The sequence below is a fragment of the Callorhinus ursinus genome, unplaced genomic scaffold (genome assembly GCF_003265705.2).
Source record: "Callorhinus ursinus isolate GAN/ISIS: 27379988/994484 unplaced genomic scaffold, GSC_fseal_2.0 scaffold27, whole genome shotgun sequence".
Taxonomy (NCBI): domain Eukaryota; kingdom Metazoa; phylum Chordata; class Mammalia; order Carnivora; family Otariidae; genus Callorhinus; species Callorhinus ursinus.
Window position 1 is genome coordinate 9,115,358 of NW_027397089.1, and position 18,154 is coordinate 9,133,511.

At 37.2% G+C, this 18,154-nt stretch overlaps 1 long non-coding RNA gene across 1 annotated transcript; it reads left to right on the forward strand.

Moving 5' to 3' along the window:
• Positions 1–1,357: 1,357 nt before the first annotated feature.
• Positions 1,358–12,419, forward strand: LOC141370155 (uncharacterized). Its single transcript, XR_012373969.1, has 4 exons — positions 1,358–1,398; positions 3,782–3,876; positions 5,798–5,842; positions 12,275–12,419. It is a non-coding gene; the product is annotated as an uncharacterized lncRNA (long non-coding RNA).
• Positions 12,420–18,154: the final 5,735 nt, after the last annotated feature.

Below are 18,154 nucleotides of genomic sequence, written 5' to 3' on the forward strand. Positions count from 1 at the left end.
CATAATGAGATACCACTCACACCTGTCAGAATAGCTAAAATTAACATCCCAGGAAACAATAGATGTTGTCAAGAATGTGGAGAAAGGGGAACCCTTTTGCACTGTTGGTGGGAATGTAAACTGGTACAGCCACTCTGGAAAACAGTATGGAGTTTCCTTAAAAAGTTAAAAATAAAACTACCCTATGACCCAGCAATTGCACTACTAGGTATTTATCCAGAGGATACAAAAATGCTGATTTGAAGAGGCACATGCACGCCAATGTTTATAGCAACACTATCAATAATAGCTAAATTATGGAAAGAGCCCAAATGTCCATCGACTGATGAATGATGAATGGATAAAGAAGATGTGGTATATATGTGTGTGTGTGTGTATACACACACACTATATATATATATATACACACATATGCATATATATGTATATATATAATGAATATTACTCAGCCATCAAAAAGAATGAAATCTTGCCATTTGCAACGACATGGATGGAACTAGAGTGTATTATGCTAAGTGAAATAAGTCAGTCAGAGAAAGATAAATGCCATTTGATTTCACTCATATGTGAAATTTAAAAAACAAAACAGATGAACATAGGGGAAAGGAAGGAAAAATAAAATAAGATAAAAACAGAGAGGGAGGCAAACCATAAAAGACTCTTAACTATAGAGAACAAACTGAGGGTTGCTGGAGGAGAGGAGGATGGGGGGATGGGCTAAATGGGTGATGGGCATTAAGTAGGGTACTTGTTATAATGAGCACCGGGTATTATATGTAAGTGATGAATCACTATATTTCCTCCTGAAACCAATGTTACACTATATGTTAACTAACTTGAATTTAAATTAAAAAAAAGAAAAGAAAAAGAAAAATGTATATCCACACAAAGACCTATTCTTGACAAGTTCATAGCGGCTTTATTTCTAAAGCCAAAAACTCAAAACCTTTCAAATATCCATTAATAGGAGAGTGGACTAACATATAATATATCCATAGAATAGAATAATTCAGCAATACAATGGGTGAATCTCAAAAAACATTACACTGGATAAAATAATACAGACAGAGAAGAGTACATACTATATAGTTCCATCTATACAAAAGACTGGGAAAGGCAAATTTAATCTATAACAATGAAAAGAAGATTGGTGTTTGCCTGGGACCAAGGGGCAGGAAATAGATTGGGAATGAGCACAAAAGAAACTTTTGGGTGATGGAAATGTTCTGTATCTTGATTGTGTTAATGGTTACATGGGTATGAACATTTGTCACAACTTGTACTGTACATATAAAATGTATGCAATTTGAGCGTGTGTGCTAAACTATGCTTCAATAAAATTGATTTTTTTTTAAATAGGACCTTAAGGTCTTCCTAGATTCACAAGAATAATGAAAGGTAAGTCAAAGGGAATAGTTTTAAGTCAAAGTGATTAATAGAAATGATACTGCCATTAACAAGCATGTGTCTTTGAAGAGGCCCAAACTCAACAAGACCAAAATTAAAGACCTCCTTTCATCACTACTCCCAAAATGCTCTTCCTTGGGTGTTTCTTATCTCAGAGAATGATATCAGCAGATAGGCAAGTTGGAAAAATAGCAGATGTTTTTGATATTTCTCTCTTCCCTTCACCCTCACATTCTCAAATCTGATCAGTTAACTCAATCCTGCTAATTGTTTCTTCTAAATAGGTTTCAAATGTGTTGGCTTCTCTCCATCTGCATTATGACCACACTAGTCCAAGCTTTCACTGTCTCTCACCCATACCACTGCAAAGCCTACCAAATAGGTCTCCCTACATATACTCTTACTCTGGAATTGGTCTGTACTCTTTGATTGCAAATGACAGAAATTCTATCCAAACTTGATTATTTAAAAAAAAAAAAGCAAATATATTCATGGATCACATAATAAAGAGGAAGTGAACTAGATCTAGATGACTAGATCTATGGATTTGCCTAGTTTATTCAGGAATTCATCTTTCTTTCCATCTCTTACTTGTGCTTCCCTCTGTGTTGATTTGATTCTCAGATGCCTGTCCCCAAATGATGGAGGAGTTACTGATCTTTCCCTTGATGATCTGACCTGGTTCTTATAGGTAATAGTCCCAGAGTGACAAGGATTATCTCTTTCCTGAGAGTTTGAGTAGAAGTTCTGCAGACAATATTGATTAGTCCAACTTGAGTCATGTGCCCACCCCTGAACCAAACACTGAGGCCAGAAGAACAGGGAACTCTGATTATTTATATATTAAATGGGTTAAGTGCCCATCCCTGTGATGGGGGATGAGGGAGAGTCAACTCTACTCAAATCACATGGAAGGAGATCCCCACAAGCAGAGGGGTTCTGTTACTGGAAGTGGAGGAAAGGGACAGAGTGCTAGATGAAAAAAGAATTCTAACTATCGGAGTTCACTTCCATTCTCCTCACAGCAGTCAGCCATTTTACTTTAACTATCTCTACATCCAACAAGGGGCTCGAACTCATGACCCTGAGAACAAGAGTCCGATGCTCTACCAACTGAGCCAGCCAGGTGCACCTATTTTAGTCTTTTTAAGTTAAATCTGAATCTCTGGCTTCAAATATTTCTACAGCTTTCTATTACACTTAGAATAAAATTTAAAATCTCCCACAAGGCTGAAAGGCCTTCGTGCTCCAAGTCTACCCCACTAGAGTAAATTTTGTCACTCTCCCTTCATTTTCTATTCCAGAAACCCTAACTTCTGTTGTTGTTGTTTGGGTTTTATTTGTTTGTTTCTTTAACACAACATGCTTCCTCACAATTCACGTCCTTTCCACTGGCCATGGATTCCCCTGGACACATCCATAGTAACTCCATTGAGGAACATCTAATCATTTTTAGAGCTCAGCTCAGACCTTCCTTCCTTAATGAAGTTTTCCTAACTCCCCAGATCAGGACAGACTTCCTCAGTTAAACTCACTCATGGCACCTGTGCATCCCAATTGTAATTATACAGTTATTAAGATAATTATTGCCTACTTTCTGATCTCTCCTGTTAGAATGTACGCTCCATCAGAGCTGAGACTTATCAAGTCATTCACCCCTATAGTCCTAGCACCTAACCCAGTGCCTAGAAGAAAGCACTCAATTTTTTCCTCAGTAAATGAAGGAATTTTGTGAGGAAGCTAATAAATTTGGTTTTCAAGGCAAGAAGTTAGAAAATTTATAATAGATAATTATAAATATAAAAATTCCATGGTGAATAGAGTCCAATATTCCATGGGAATGTCTTTCCAAAATAGAACAAATTTCAAAATATCAAAAATGTATGTTGTTTCCCCAAATGAAGATTTATTGTGAATTGATGAATTTGGGAGTATAAAAGCCCTGGTCCATTCTGGAAGTATTTGCTGTCTGTACAACTAGAGCTTTACTTACAAGCTCATCCCAAACTGGAGCCAACCACAGCAGAAAAGGAAGGAAAAATATTTCATACAGAAATCTGAGGTAATTTTAGTTTTATTTACACAAGCCATTCACCTTAGAAACTGAAGTCAGATTTAGAGATTCAAACAACCCCTGTAATGAGTACATTTCCTACCATCCTTTCCCTTGGTAAACAGCTTTTAGAGACACTAACAGCACAGAATATCTTTCTGAGAAGAGCCCAATGTTCTGCGTCTTTTTTAACATCCTCTTCTCCTCCATACCCACTCTCTGCTAAACACAAAGGTTTTGCTTGTTTGGGGTTATTCTAAGCCTAAAGAGTACTTCTCAAGAGAGTAGTCTAAAGGGTGTTTCTGTATTTTCCTTCCTGAGGTGTGTGCAAAGGAAAGAAGAAAAAAAACAAAACCCTGCCACAGCTACACCCGCATTCAAAGCAGTCCAACAATCATTTTTCTTCATATTTAACAGTGAGGAGCTAGAGTCCTAGAACCGTGCTTTAAAAAAGGAAAATGAGACTGATGTTTTCAAAAGCCAATGCTGGTTACAAAATATAGATACTTGGCTAATTTTTAAAAATATTAAATGTCCAAACAAAGGAAAAAATGATGGGGAGGAGAAAAAAGCACAAGAGAAAGGAAACAGCTGTGCTTTAGTTTTACTCCAAAGTTCAACAAAACCCTTACTAAATTTATAGTTTATGTTGTCAGCAGCAAATGAAAAAACCTTAAGACAAGGAAAGAGAAGCAGATGAGAAACCCTTAGAAGAGAGAGGTTGGGCTGGGAGGAAAGGAAAGAGAAGATGTGAGGCCTTCTTTGAAGCTAAGTTTGGACTTTTGTAGCTTATCATCCCAGAATTTTCTCCATACGCAAGCCACATGCGTTGCCTACTACATTTCCAAAGAACAACAGGGGAATAAAAGATTTAGCATGAGCTGAGAAATAGGTGAGTTTCTCAGCCACTTGTCCACTTGCCTTCTCCATGTTGAACTGTACTCTTCCCCTTTTTGCTGAACAGAGACAGTGGGGAGCTCACATAAGCCTAGACCTTGGACAACCACCCTAAGCACATTGTAACATGTATGGCCTAAAAGTTCAGCAGTGGAGGGAAGGGAGGAAGTACCATGCGAATCAGGCCAGCACAGGAGTAGATGTTCTGTCCATCTCATTTTTAAGTGTACCTGGGCTGGTCCTTCATTTTTCCAAACCAACCCTTTTTCTGCTTATTAATGCTTACAATCCCAGACTTAAAAAGTAAATCTTATGAAAGATAAGGCACATTTGGTTAAATAATTAAAATTGTGTATATCATTGACACTATAGTCTTGTTGAGAAAACAAGTTTTGATATGAAGGAAGGAGTGAGGAGGGAGGACTTGTGAAGGACCAAGAAAAAGGGCATAGAAGATCAGGCTAGGAGAAGGAGTCCAAGGTCTGGGTACTCCCAAGGTGTAGCTATTCTCTAAGATGGCAATGTTACAGATAAACAATAACACCTCATTCACACATAATTAAAACATCCGGTGGTACAATAATTGCTATATAAAAAAGAGGCTTCTTATGGAACCTGCGATTATAGCCCCAACCCCAAAAAAGATTAAATTTCTTCTGGTTTCACCCATTACCATAATGTTAATGGGGTATTTTGGAAGCTCATCACGTATTATATGCATACTGCTATGGCTGAATTATATGCCCTTGAAATTCATATGTTGAAGCCCTAACCCCCAGTGTGCCAGTATTGGAAATGGAACCTTTGGGAGGTAATTAGGGTTAGATGAGGTGGTGAGGGTAAGGTCTGAATCTGCTAGGATTATTGTTCTTTAAGAAGAGATACCAGAGAGCCTGCTGCCTCTCTTTCTACCACAGGAGGATACAGCAAGAAGGCATCCATCTGAAAGCCAGGAACCAAATTGGCTGGCACCTAGACTTTGGATTTCCCAGTCTCCAGGACTGTGAGAATTAGATTTTTGTGGCTTAAGTCTCCCATTCTCTGGTATTTTGTTATGGTAGCCCAAGCTGACTAATATAGATTTTGGTACCAAGAAGTGGGATGCTACTGTAACACATAAAAATGTGGAAGCAGCTTTGGAACTGCATATTAGGGTAGAGGTGAGAAGAGTTTTGAAGTACATGCTAAAAATATGGACATTAAAGGCAATTCTGATGACAGCTCAGAAAGAAAAGAGGAGAACGAGAGAGAAAGCTTCCATATTCTTAGAGAATACATAAAGAAGAGTGAACAGAATATTGATAGAAATGTGGACATTAAAGGCCATTCTGGTAAGGTCTTGGAATGAGGAACAACTTCCTTATTGAGGAATTGCTGGAAAAGAGACCCTTGTCACAATGGGACAAAAAGATTGGCTGAATCATGTTTTATGTTTTGTAGGATGAAGAACTTACAAGCAATGAAACTGGATATTTAGCCAAGGAGGTTTATAAACAAAGTGTTCAAGGAGCAACTTGGTTCTCCTGACTGCTTAAAGTAAAATGCAAAAAGGAAGGAGATGAATTGAAGAAGGAATTGTTAAGCAAACAGGAATCTGGCGCTTTAGAAAATTCAGGCTCTCCATATTGCAAAAGAAAGAGAACAGTTGTTCTGAACAGAACCTAAGGGTGTGGCTGAACAACCATTAGATAAAAAGATCATGGGTGTGATTCATGGATTCAATCAGCCATCTCAGCAGAAACCGGGAATTGAAATGGGATTTTACTGGCAGAAACACTGGCAGCAGGAACTAATGGGGACAGAATAAACAAGATAGAATGAAGGAAGGCTGTCAGACTTCCTAGATCCTATAGAAACAGACCATAGAGCTATTTGGCTAAGAATGTGCGCTGGTCTTCCAGAAAAGGGAAGAATGACCCCAAAGGCAATTCAAAGATCATCAGGGCTACTTCCTCTCTTCCAAAGGGTGAAGCCACCACTTTTGGTTACAATAAGCCAGATGGCCTCTGCCTGAAGTCTTGGGGATGGGGCTACCCTGCAGAGCCATGGGCTTGGGGCTCCCTGGAGCCTTGAGAGCCAGCCTTGCTTAGCAGAGCTTTAGGGGTGGGAACACCGTGTCAGTGGGTCCAAAATGTAGGACCCTGCCCCCGTGGGTCTGGAAGGTGGGCACTCAGCAAAAGAGATTAAGATTTTATGGAATTTACAATGTTAGGTTTTGACTTGCTTGGCATGCCTCATTCTTTCTTTTCTATTTCTCTTTTGGAATGGGAACGTCTATCTTATGCCTGTCCCACCATTGTATTTTGGAAGAACATAATTTGTCTGATTTCACAGGTTTACAGATAGGGATTTTTAAATGATGCTTAAATGACTTTGGACCTTAGACTTTAGAGTGGATGCTGGAATGAGTTAAGACTTGGTGCTAATTGGATAGAATTACTGTATTTTGCATGAAAGAAAGACATGAATTTTGGGGGGGGCAGAAGCAGAATGCTATGGACTAAATTGTGTTCCTCCAAAATTCGTATGTTAAAACCCTAATCCCCAGTACGATGATATTTGAAGACGGGACCTTTTAGGAGGTACTTAGAGTTAGATGAGGTCGTGAGTGCAGTGCCCTAATTTGACAGGATTAATGTCCTTTCCAGAAGAGACACCAGAGAAAATTCCTTGCCTCTCTCTTGACCATGTTAGGACACAGCCAGAAGGCAGCCATCTGCAGACAAGAGGATTCTCATCTGGAACTGAATCTGCCAGCACCTTGATTTTGGACTTTCCAGCCTCCAGAACTGTGAAAATTCGAATTCTATTGTTTAAGTACCCAGTCTATGATATTTTGGTTATGTCAGCCCAAGAAAACTAATATACATATTAATATGTATTATATACATATACTATGATTCATAAATTGCCTCATTCCTACAGAAATAATAATAAGAATGTGTATGAAAATGTTCATTGCAGCAGTTTATAATAGAAAAAAAAGGAACAAAGCTATATTAGTTTCCTAGAGCTGCTATAACAAAGTACCATACACTTAGTTTAAAGAACAGAAATGTATTATCTCACAGTTCTGGAAGCTAGAAGTCTGATATCAAGGTATGAGCAGGACCATGCTTTCCTCTGAAATCTGTAAAGGAATCCTTTGACTCTTCTTAACTTCTGGTGGTTTGCTGGCAATCACTGGCATTCCTTGGTTTGTACTCCAGTCCTTCATCTTCACATGGCCTTCTCCCTGTGTCTTCATATCATCTTCCCTCTGTACATGTGTCTCTGTGTCCAAATTTCCTCTATTTATAAGGATGCTAGTGATGTTGGATTAGGACCTATCCCAATAACCTCATTTTAACTTGATTACCTCTCTAAAGACCCTATTTCCAAATAAGGTCACATTCTAAGGTACTGGTGGTTAGGATTTCCACATATCTTATGGTTGGAGGAGGACACCATTCAACCCATAACAACCAAAAAAGTTCATCAATAGTGGAAATGGAATTCTACACCCTATAATGGACCACTCTATAGTCATAAAGAAAGGAATTTATAATAACATAGAAATATATACCATCTGGAATAGATTACTAAGTAGAAAAGGTGAGCATTTCAAACCAGTATGTATAACATAGTCTGAAAGGCCATGGAATTCTTATCTGAAGTCTGGATTTTGTTCTAACGCATCATTTGGAACAAAGTTTACCAAAATGTTTAATGGTTGTTAAATTTGGGGAGAGGGTGAGGTTGGAGGGCAAAGGAGGTGCTTTCACTTTTTTAAATTATACTTCTTATTTTGAGATAATTGTAGACTCACATGCATTTTCAACAAATAATACAGAGATGTCATATACTCTACCCAGGTTTCCCCTCTGGTAACATCTCAAAAAAATATTGTACAATATCACAACCACAATATTGATACAGTGGTGATATAAATTATTTCCATCACCACAAGGATCCCTCAAGTTGTCCTTTTATAGCCACATCTATTTCTCTCCCACCCCCATATGCTCCTTAACCCCTGGCAAACACTAATCTTTTCTCCATTTCTATAACTTTGTCATTTCAAAAATTTTGTATAGATGGAATCCAATAATAAGTAACCTTGGGGTACAGCTTTGTTTCACTCACGTAATTCTCTGGATTTTCATCCAGACTATTGCACGTGTTAATAGTTCATTGCTTTTCATTTCTGAATAGTATTCCATGGTATGGAGATACCACAGTTTGTTTAACCATTCACCTGTGGAAATGTATCTTTAAATATTTTCCAGTTTTGGACTGTTACAAATAAAGGTACTATAAACATTTGTCTACAGATTTTTATGTGAACATAACTTCTTGTTCTCTGGGATAAATGCCCACAACTGCAATATGTGGGTCATATGGTCATTGCATGTTTAGTTTTTTAAAACACTGCACATTGTTTTCCAGGGTGACTATACCATTTTATATTTCCACCAACAAGTATGGAGTGATCGAGTTACTTGGCATTTTCTCAAGTATTTGTCATTTTCTATTTTTTTATTTCAACCATTCTGATAGGTGTGTAATAGTATATCATTGTGGCTTTAATTTGCATTTCCATAAGGGTAAGAGATGTTGACCATTTTTTAATGTGCTTATTTATTATCTGTATGTCCTCTTCAGGGATATCTCTCTTCATGTCTTGTTGGAGTGTTTGTTCTTTTACTGTTGAGGTTATAGGGTTCTCTATATATTCTAGATACTAATCCTTTTTTTAAAAAATATGTTTGGCAAACATTGTCTCATACCCTGCAACTTGTCTTTTCACTTTCTTAACAAGGTCTTTTGCAGGGGAGCCTGGGTGTCTCAGTCAGTTAAATGACCAACTCTTAATTTTAGCTTGGGTCGTAATCTCAGGGTCTTGAAATCAAGTGGGTTCCATGCTTGAGATTTTCTCTCTCTCTCTCCCTCTGCCCCTCCTCCCCACTCCCACTCCCTTGTGTGTGCACTCTCTCAAAAAAATTTTTTTAAAAAAAACAAGGTCTTTTGCAAAGCAAAAGTTTTTCATCTTAATGAGGTCCATTTTATCAATTTTTCTTTTTATAAATTTTACTTTGTGTTTCAAGCCTAAGAACTCTTTGCCTAACCAAAGAGTTAAGAGCTAAGAGCTCTTTGATCACAAAGATCTATTTTTTCCTGAAAAGCTTTATAGTTTTACATTTGACATTTACTTTGTGGTCCATTTTGAGTTAATCTATGTATAAGGTGTGAGACTTATCAAGGCTCATTTTTTTTTTGCCTATGGTTGTCCAATTGTCCAGTACCATTTGTTGAGAAGGCTTTCCTTAATCCAATTGCTTTTTCACCTTTGTTAAAAATCAGTGAGGCAATTTCTAGTTTTCTTTTTCTGTTCCTTTGATCTATGTATCTATCCCTCCCCAGAGTCTTGATTACTGTAGATATATATAATAAGTTTCAAAATCAGGTAGACTGATTTCTCCCACTTTATTCTTCTTTTTCAAAATTGTTTCAGCTATTATTATTCCTTTGCCTTTCCATACAAATTTTAGAACAATTTTGCACAAATCCTTTATAATTCATTAGGAATTTTTATATGAATTGTTTTAAATCTACGTATTAATTTAGGGAGAATTGATACCTTCACTATGTTAGATCTTCCAATCCATGATCACAGTATGTCTCTCCAACTGGATTTTTTATTTCTTTCATCAGCGTACTGTAGGATATAAGATAAATATTAAAAAATCAATTGTATTTTCATATACTAGCAATATTTGTATGTTTTTCTTATATCTTGTGACCTTGCTAAACTCACTTATTAGTTCTAGGAGTTGTTTTGTAGATTCCTCGGGATTTTATAGGTAGATAGTCATGTCATCTACAAATAGGGACAGTTCTATTTCTTCTTGTCTAACCTGTATGCCTTTTATTTCCTTTTCTTGCCTTATTGCACTGGTTAGAACTTCTAGCACTATGTTGGATAAGAATGGTAACATTAAACATCTTTGCCTTTCTCCCCATCTTACAGAGGAAAGCATTCAGTCTTCCACCGTTAAGTATAATGTTAGCTATAGGCTTTGTGTAGATGTTTGTAATCAAACAGAGGACATTCCTCTCTACATACCCATTTTTCTGAGTGTGTGTGTGTGCGTGTGTGTGTGTTATGAATGGGTTTTGAATTTTGCAAAAACACTTTTCTGCATTGATTGATATAATGATATGATTTTCTTTTTTGTTAAAACCCATGTTAAAATTATGGTTTGTATTGATTGACTTTTCAATACTGAACCAGCCTTGCTTCCCTGGAATAAACCCACTTGGTCATGGTATATAATTGTTTTTATATACTGCTGAATTCTATTGGCTAATATTTTAAGGATTTTGCTTTTGTATTCATTAGGGACATGGGCCTGTACTTTTCATTTTTGTGTGTATCGCTTTGCCTGGGTTTGGTGTTAAGGTAATACTAGCTTCATAAAATAAATCGGGAAGTATTCTCTCCTGTTTTTGTTTTTTGTTTTTTTGTTTTTTGTTTTTTTTTTTTGGTTTTGGAAGAAGTGTATAACTTGTGTTAATTTTTCCTTTTTTGAAAATTTGATAGAATTCGCAATGAAACTATCTGAGCCTTAGACATATCTTTGTTGGGAGTTTTTCAGTTATAAGTACAATTTTCTTAAAATTTTGGAACCATTCAAATTATTTCATTTTGGGTGACTTGTGGCAGTTTGTGCATTTTGAGAAACTGGTCCATTTCTTTTATCAACTTTATGTTGTGTGTAGAGTTGCTTGTAGTTTTTCCTTATCCTTTTAATGTCTGCAGATTCTGTAGTTATAGTCCCTATTTTATTTCTGATATTGGTAACGTGTGTCTTTTCTTTTTCTTTCTTTATCAGTCTTGCTGGAGGTTTATCACTTTTATTGGCCTTTTCATTGATTTTTCTCTTTCTCTCTCTCTCTTTTTGTTTGTTTGTTTTCAATTTCATGGATTTCTTCTCTTTAGTCTTTCTTTCGTTCTGCTTGCATTGGCATTATTTTGTTCTTCTTTTTCTAGATTCTTGAGGTGAGAGCTGAGATTATTGATTTGATATTTTTTTCTCTTTTCTAATGTATGCATTTAGTGCTATATATTTCCCCCTCAGCTCTGCTTTAGCTGTTCTCTACAACTTTTGATATGCTTTATTTTCAACAGTGGGGGTCCCTCTGTTACTTCTGGACATGGGTGGGAGTTCCAACTCCCCAAGTAATCTCCAATAGCATCACAGCCTGTGGTCTTATTATTGTTCTGTAATGGTGAAAGTCCTGACTCTGTAACAGGTCTTCCCAACACTAACCCAGTGGAAAGGGGTGGGGAGCCCCTTTACTTCCAGAAAGGAGTTGAAGTCCAGTATCCATTGACACTGCAAGGGGTAGGGAACGTACCTTACTGCCTACAAGAAAGGATAAAAGTCACAGCTTTGTGAGTCTAGAAAACTAGACCTCCCACTCAGCCTTTGTTGGCATAAAGTAGTGTTGAGCTACAGTAGAGTGGTTATTGTCTAAAAATTTGTCTTGCTAGGCTATCCTTTTCCTGATCCTTTGGCTAGAAAAAACAGGCTTTTGTCAAAGTTGTTTTGTTTTTTATGTTTTTGTTGATATTCACAGTTCCTGGGTTGCCAGTTTTTTCAATTCCAAGTCTAAGATCTATGAAGCAAAAAGAAAACCCATAATACTTACCACTATGTAGTTCCTTGGGCTCTAAGGCCCCTAGTAAGTCTGCCTTTTTATCTCTACCTTTCACATCCTTCTTATGTTTGTTTTATATATAATATCCTAGTATTTCAATTATACATAGTGGGAGAACTAGGGAAAAAGATGTCCATGCCATCTTCCTAAATATTGGAATTGCCTTTTTACTTTTTACCTTATATAATAATTATTCTTTTGTATACAAACAAGTGATTTTTGACAAGGTGCCAAACTACATAATGAGGAAAGGACAGTCTCTTTAATAAATGGTGCTGGGAAATCTGGATATCTGCATGCAAAAGAATAAAGTTGGACCATTACCTTACATCATATACAAAAATGAACTCTAAATGGATTAAAGACCTAAAGGTAAGATCTAAAACAATAAAATTCTTAGAGAAAAAAAGATAGAAAATCTTCAGCACATTGGACATTACAATTATTTCTTCAGATATGACACTAATGTAAAAATAGATAAATGGGACTAGAGCAAACTTAAAAACTTCTTCACACAAAGCCATGATAATCTCTCACTCTCACCCCCAGCCTTCCTGAGGCCTGAGATGCCAAGGGTGTGGGGGGCCATTCTGGCATCTGTCCACTCCACCCCCTCCCCACAGCAACATTACAAGGAGTGCAGGAGTAGCCCTCCCCACCCTGCCTTAAGCTCTTCTGTTTTTGTGTCTGGTACTGAAGATTCTGGGCTGGGGATGGATAGGGGGAGGAGGAGGAAGAGAGGCAATTAAGGAGGTTTCCAAGGATAAAGGAGGGCCCCATTTGGCCAGACTTGCCCTGTGGAAGTGAGGGGTCCTGGGTGGTGGTGGGTTAGTACCCTGATGGCCCCAGGCACAGGACAAGGCAGGAGGCTTGGTGTAGGAGGGGTACCCTCTGTTCCTTAGCCATGCTGGGAAATGTTACACAATCATCTGTCAATAAAAATATAATTTAGATAACGTGCCATTTTCCACCTTCACTCAAATTTAACATGTATTCAGAAGGTATTCACAATGATTTAATTGACAAATTCTTATCCTAAATAGCTCAAAAATTGCTATCATCATTATGGTTATTCATTTTATCATTACTTATCTGTAGTAAGTGATCTCTGGTTGATTCCAAAAATCATGACACATTTTCAAAGGGTATTTCTCTATCATTTTTGCCTAAACCACAGCACAATTATTAAAAAGCACTTAATCTGATTGAAGATTTAATTAAGTACTTGGTTTCTTAAATGAGGTTTGGAGATGTGCCATGGTTTTAAATTAGTACCTCAGACTGAGCTATCACTTGCTTTTAAAGACTGTATAAATTCTAGCACATTGAGGCACTTGAAAACCAGGGAAACAATTTGTTCTATCATTAAATAAATGTAAATTTGGGATTCTCTTGTCACAAATTGTGTGATTATATTTATAATCAGTTCTTCTGAATATCCGATAGTTACTCAAAATGAGCAAATACAGGCTTAGCTCTAACCTTGGCCAAGTCGCTTAAACTAAAAAAGATGCAGTTTTCTCTTTAAAATAGGAAGAATAGGGGTGCCTGGCTGGCTTAGTAAGTAGAGCATGTGACTCTTGATCTCAGAGTTGTGAGTTCAAGCCCCACGTTGGTTGTAAAACTTGCTTTAAAAATACTTAAATAAATAAAATAGGAATAATAACTTCATATTACTCTGTCTCACACTCTGTGTTTCACAGAGTGAAAGCACATATAATATTGTGGGCAGAAAGTTCCCTTCCCTTCCCTACTTCTGTTTTCAGATATCACTGAACAATCAAGAATCAGAGACTGATTTCCTCAAGGATATTTATCTATAAAGGTAAAAATCATAACATTTCTTGGAGAAACCCAGGAAACATACCTTAACCAAGTGATCAAGGGTAAGATCACCAGTTAAAGACATATTGATATTATGTGTCCCCTGAAATGATACACAGAGAAAAATACAAGGTCACTTCTGGGGTATTCATGACAAAAATGCACAATGTCAATCTAATCTTGAGAAAATACCAAACAAACCCAAAATAAGAGACATTCTCCAAAGCAACTGACCAGTACTCGTCAGCGATGTCAATGTCATTAAAGACAAGGAAAGAATGAAGAATTGTCATACATTGAAGAAAACTAAGGATACAAACAACTAAATTTGGTATGGAATCCTGGAATTTAAAAAAGGACGTTAGGGGAAGAACTGGTGCAGTTTGAATAAGTTTAGCTTATAGTATTATAGTAATGGTAGTGTCCTGGTTTTGATGATTATACAATGGTTATATGAACTATTAACATTGGGGGAAGACAGGTGAAGGGTATATAGGAACTACATACCTATCTTCTATTTGCAACTTTTTTAAAGATTAAAATGATTCCCAATAAAAAGTTTAAAAGGAAATATCAGAAAACAAATTCTTAACTTTTTTAAAAAAGATTTTATTTATTTATTTGACAGAGAGCGACAGAGAGAGAGTGCGAGCACAAGCAGGGGGAGCAGCACACAGAGGGAGAAGCAGGCTCCCCGCTGAGCAGGGAGCCCGATGTGGGACTCGATCCCAGGACCCTGGGATCGTGACCTGAGCCAAAGGCAGATGCTTAACTGACTAAGCCACCTAGGCACCCTTAATTTTTTTTTTCTTTTGGTAGAAAAGGAGGGAAAGAGATCCTAATCGCTATCAATTGAATTGTGTTCTCCCAAAATTCATATCTTGAAGCCATAACCCCCAATGTGAGGATATTTGGAGATGGAGTCTTTGAGGAGTAATTAGAGTTAGATGAGGTCATGAGGGTGAGGCCCTAATCCAATGGGATTAATTCTTATAAGAAGAGGAAGAGCACTCTCTCTCCCATTCTTCTGTCTCTTTCCTCCCTGCCCTCAACCGAAGCATGCACAAAAAAGAGGTTATGTGAGCATGATGGCAGCCCTCTACAAGCCAGGAGAAGAGCTTGCCCCAGAGCCCGACCAAACTAGCACCCTGATCCAGCACTTCTAGCCTCCAGGATTGTGAGAAAATAAATCCCTGTTGTTTGAGCCACTGAATCTATGGTATGTTGTTACAGCAGTCCAAGCTGACTAATTGGTGATTTATATACCAAAGTGTCTCTCACTATAGTTCAGCTCTATAATCATGTTCTATAGATCTCAGTTATTTCCTAAGGTTTTTGCCATTTATTGGATGCAGCTTTGCTCCTACTAAATAATGGAGACTCAGTGGGCTCTAGCTTATCACTCCTGGGTCTGTTCTTGATAAATAAGGGGCCTTTTCTCTCAGTTTCTTCCCAGATCTATTCCCTGTCCTGCTCTGTGCTCCGGAAGAATAACCTCTGTGGTAGGAAACTCCTCACCCCTACCTCGGTCTCTTGCCCTTTCCCTTTTAGTTGGCAGTGTCGATTCCTCCTGCTTATGTGTTACCTCATCCCCTCTGGCCGTGGCTGGTCCTTCAACAACCGTACTTCTTGCTAGAGGTCATGTCCAAGATCACCACTCTCATCAGCTCTGATAACACCCTTTCCTCTCCTGCCCTTCAGATTTCTGCTGTTATTAATCCCTGGTGCCTGAACATCTCTTACTGAGTCCCTTAATCCCTTAAACCATTCACATCTCTGTAAATAATCATTTTAATAAATACTACTTTTTAAAAAAAGTCCAGTTATGCAAGATGAGGAAGTTCTGAAGATCTAATGTATAGCATGGTGTCTATAGTTAATAATAACTCTGTTACATAGTTGAAACTTGCTAAGAAAACTGATCTTAAAATGTTCTCACCACAGATACACACACACACAAATCAGGACTATGTGAGGTGATGGATGTGTTAATTGGCTTGATTGTGGTGGTCATTTCACAATATATACATATATCAAACCATCACACTATATACCGTAAATAGATAAAAATTTTATTTGTCAATTATACCTCAATAAAGCTGGGGGGAAGACAATCCCAGATGAGTACGCTGCCCCTTTTCTGACAGAATTCTGATACAGATGTTACTCAAAATCATTGGGGATTTTTAATACGCTTTCTCTTTCCTTCCTGTTTTCTTTTTTTTCCCCCCTAAAGAGTCTCAGTTACTCTTAACACATCTGGATTCAAGGCACATAAAACAATATCATGAATCGCACTCACTACACTATAAAAAACATCATTTATTGTTGTCACTATATAGTCATTTTGAGATGATCTTTTATGGAAATTTGAAACGTCTTCCACCCTAAATACATTTCCCTAAAGCCCTTTAGGAAAACTATCCAGTTCCAGTGACAATCTCAGCTCTAAAACACAGCAAAAATGAAAATGTCTACTGAATAACCTAAACAGAGAGGCAGTATAGCCTAATGGTTCACAGTACAGACTGCTTATTCCCTCTGTGTCTAGGTTTCTTCATCTATCAAGTAGACAATAGCACCTACCTCAATGAGGTGTTACAAGGATCAAACGAGATATTCTAAGGTGAGTGCTTAGCATAATGCCTTACACATAGTGTATGTTCATTTCTGTTATTATTTTTATTAAATAAGCATGTTTTTACCTATTGTTGATAAGGTATAACCCAAAAGGAGGCAATATTCAGCCTCAAGTATTATCGAATTATTTATCCAAAGATTTCATAGATCTTGCAGTAGTTGTCTTTCCCTGACTTATTTCACTTAGCATAATGCTCTCAAGGTTCATTCATATTGTCACAAATGGCAACCTTCTTTTTATGGCTGAGTAATATTCCACTGTATATATACACCATATTTTCTTTATCCATTCATTCACTGTCAGACACTTAAGTTGTTTCCATGTTTTGGCTATTATGAATAATACTGCAATAAACATGAGGGTTCAGATAACTCTTCTTTTTTAAGATTTTATTTATTAGAGAGAGAGAGAGAGCACGAAAAAGGAGCAGGAGGAGGAGCAGAAGCAGTCTCCCCGCTGAGCAGGGAGCCCCACATGAGGCTTGATCCCTGGACTCCAGGATCATGACCTGAGCCTGAAGGCAGACGCTTTACCGACTGAGCCACCCAGGTGCCCCAAGGGTGCAGATAACTCTTAAAGGTAGTGATTTCATTTCATTCAGATATATACCCAGGAGTAGAATTGCTGGATCATATGGTAGTTCTGTTTTTACACAAGACTTTTTATAAGATTAAGTTCTGGGGATCTATCATATAGCATGGTGACTATGGTGAACAATATTGTATCGTGTACTTGAAAATTGCTAGGGCAGTAGATTTTTAATGTTCTCAGCACATACGTACACAAATGACAACTATGTGAGATGATGGATGTATTAACTCACCTTAATGTGGCAATCATTTCACAACACACACACACACACACACACATCAAAATATCACATTGTACATCTTATTTATGTACAATTTTTATTTGTCAATTATGTCTCAATAAAGCTGGAAAAACAAAACAAATAAAAAGATTTGGTAGAGCTCACTGGCACATTACACAAGTGAGTAATTACTTGGAAAATAGGAAACAGAAAGAACCATTTTTTCTCCTCAGAACCCCTCTATGCACTTCCTTAACATGGATAAACATCCACTAGAACCTGGATATAATATGAAAAGTCTTTAGAGCTCCTTGTTCCACAAAGAGAAAGGAGTAACTACTACTCAGTTGTTTGGAGAAAATCCAACCACAATTCCTGTTTGGTTAGGGGAATGGAGGTGGCAGAACAATCTACAAAAAACGTATTGATGACTTGTCTTTTCTGAAATTATCCTAGCTCAGGAATGAAAGGGAAGTTGTTCAAGATATCCATTTTAATTTTTGATGGCCCGATTTTCAGATATTTATGGTAAAGAAACATACTCTATTTTCACCTTCATATTATTATAAAAGGACTAGGTACTTGGAATAAACTTTAAAATCCACTAAAAAGTGCATGAAGTAAAAAATGATAGTTGCCCTCTCAACATATACTTTAAATTCAGAAATCTCTCTTCTATTTCCAACTTTTATCCTTAGGAGTATATTGAAACACGAATGAAAATAGGAACAAGGAGAACTGGAATATGCATTACTTTAAACGTAAATTATCCTAAAAGGCTAAGTTAAAAACTATCCAAAATCATTCAGTCTCTGTG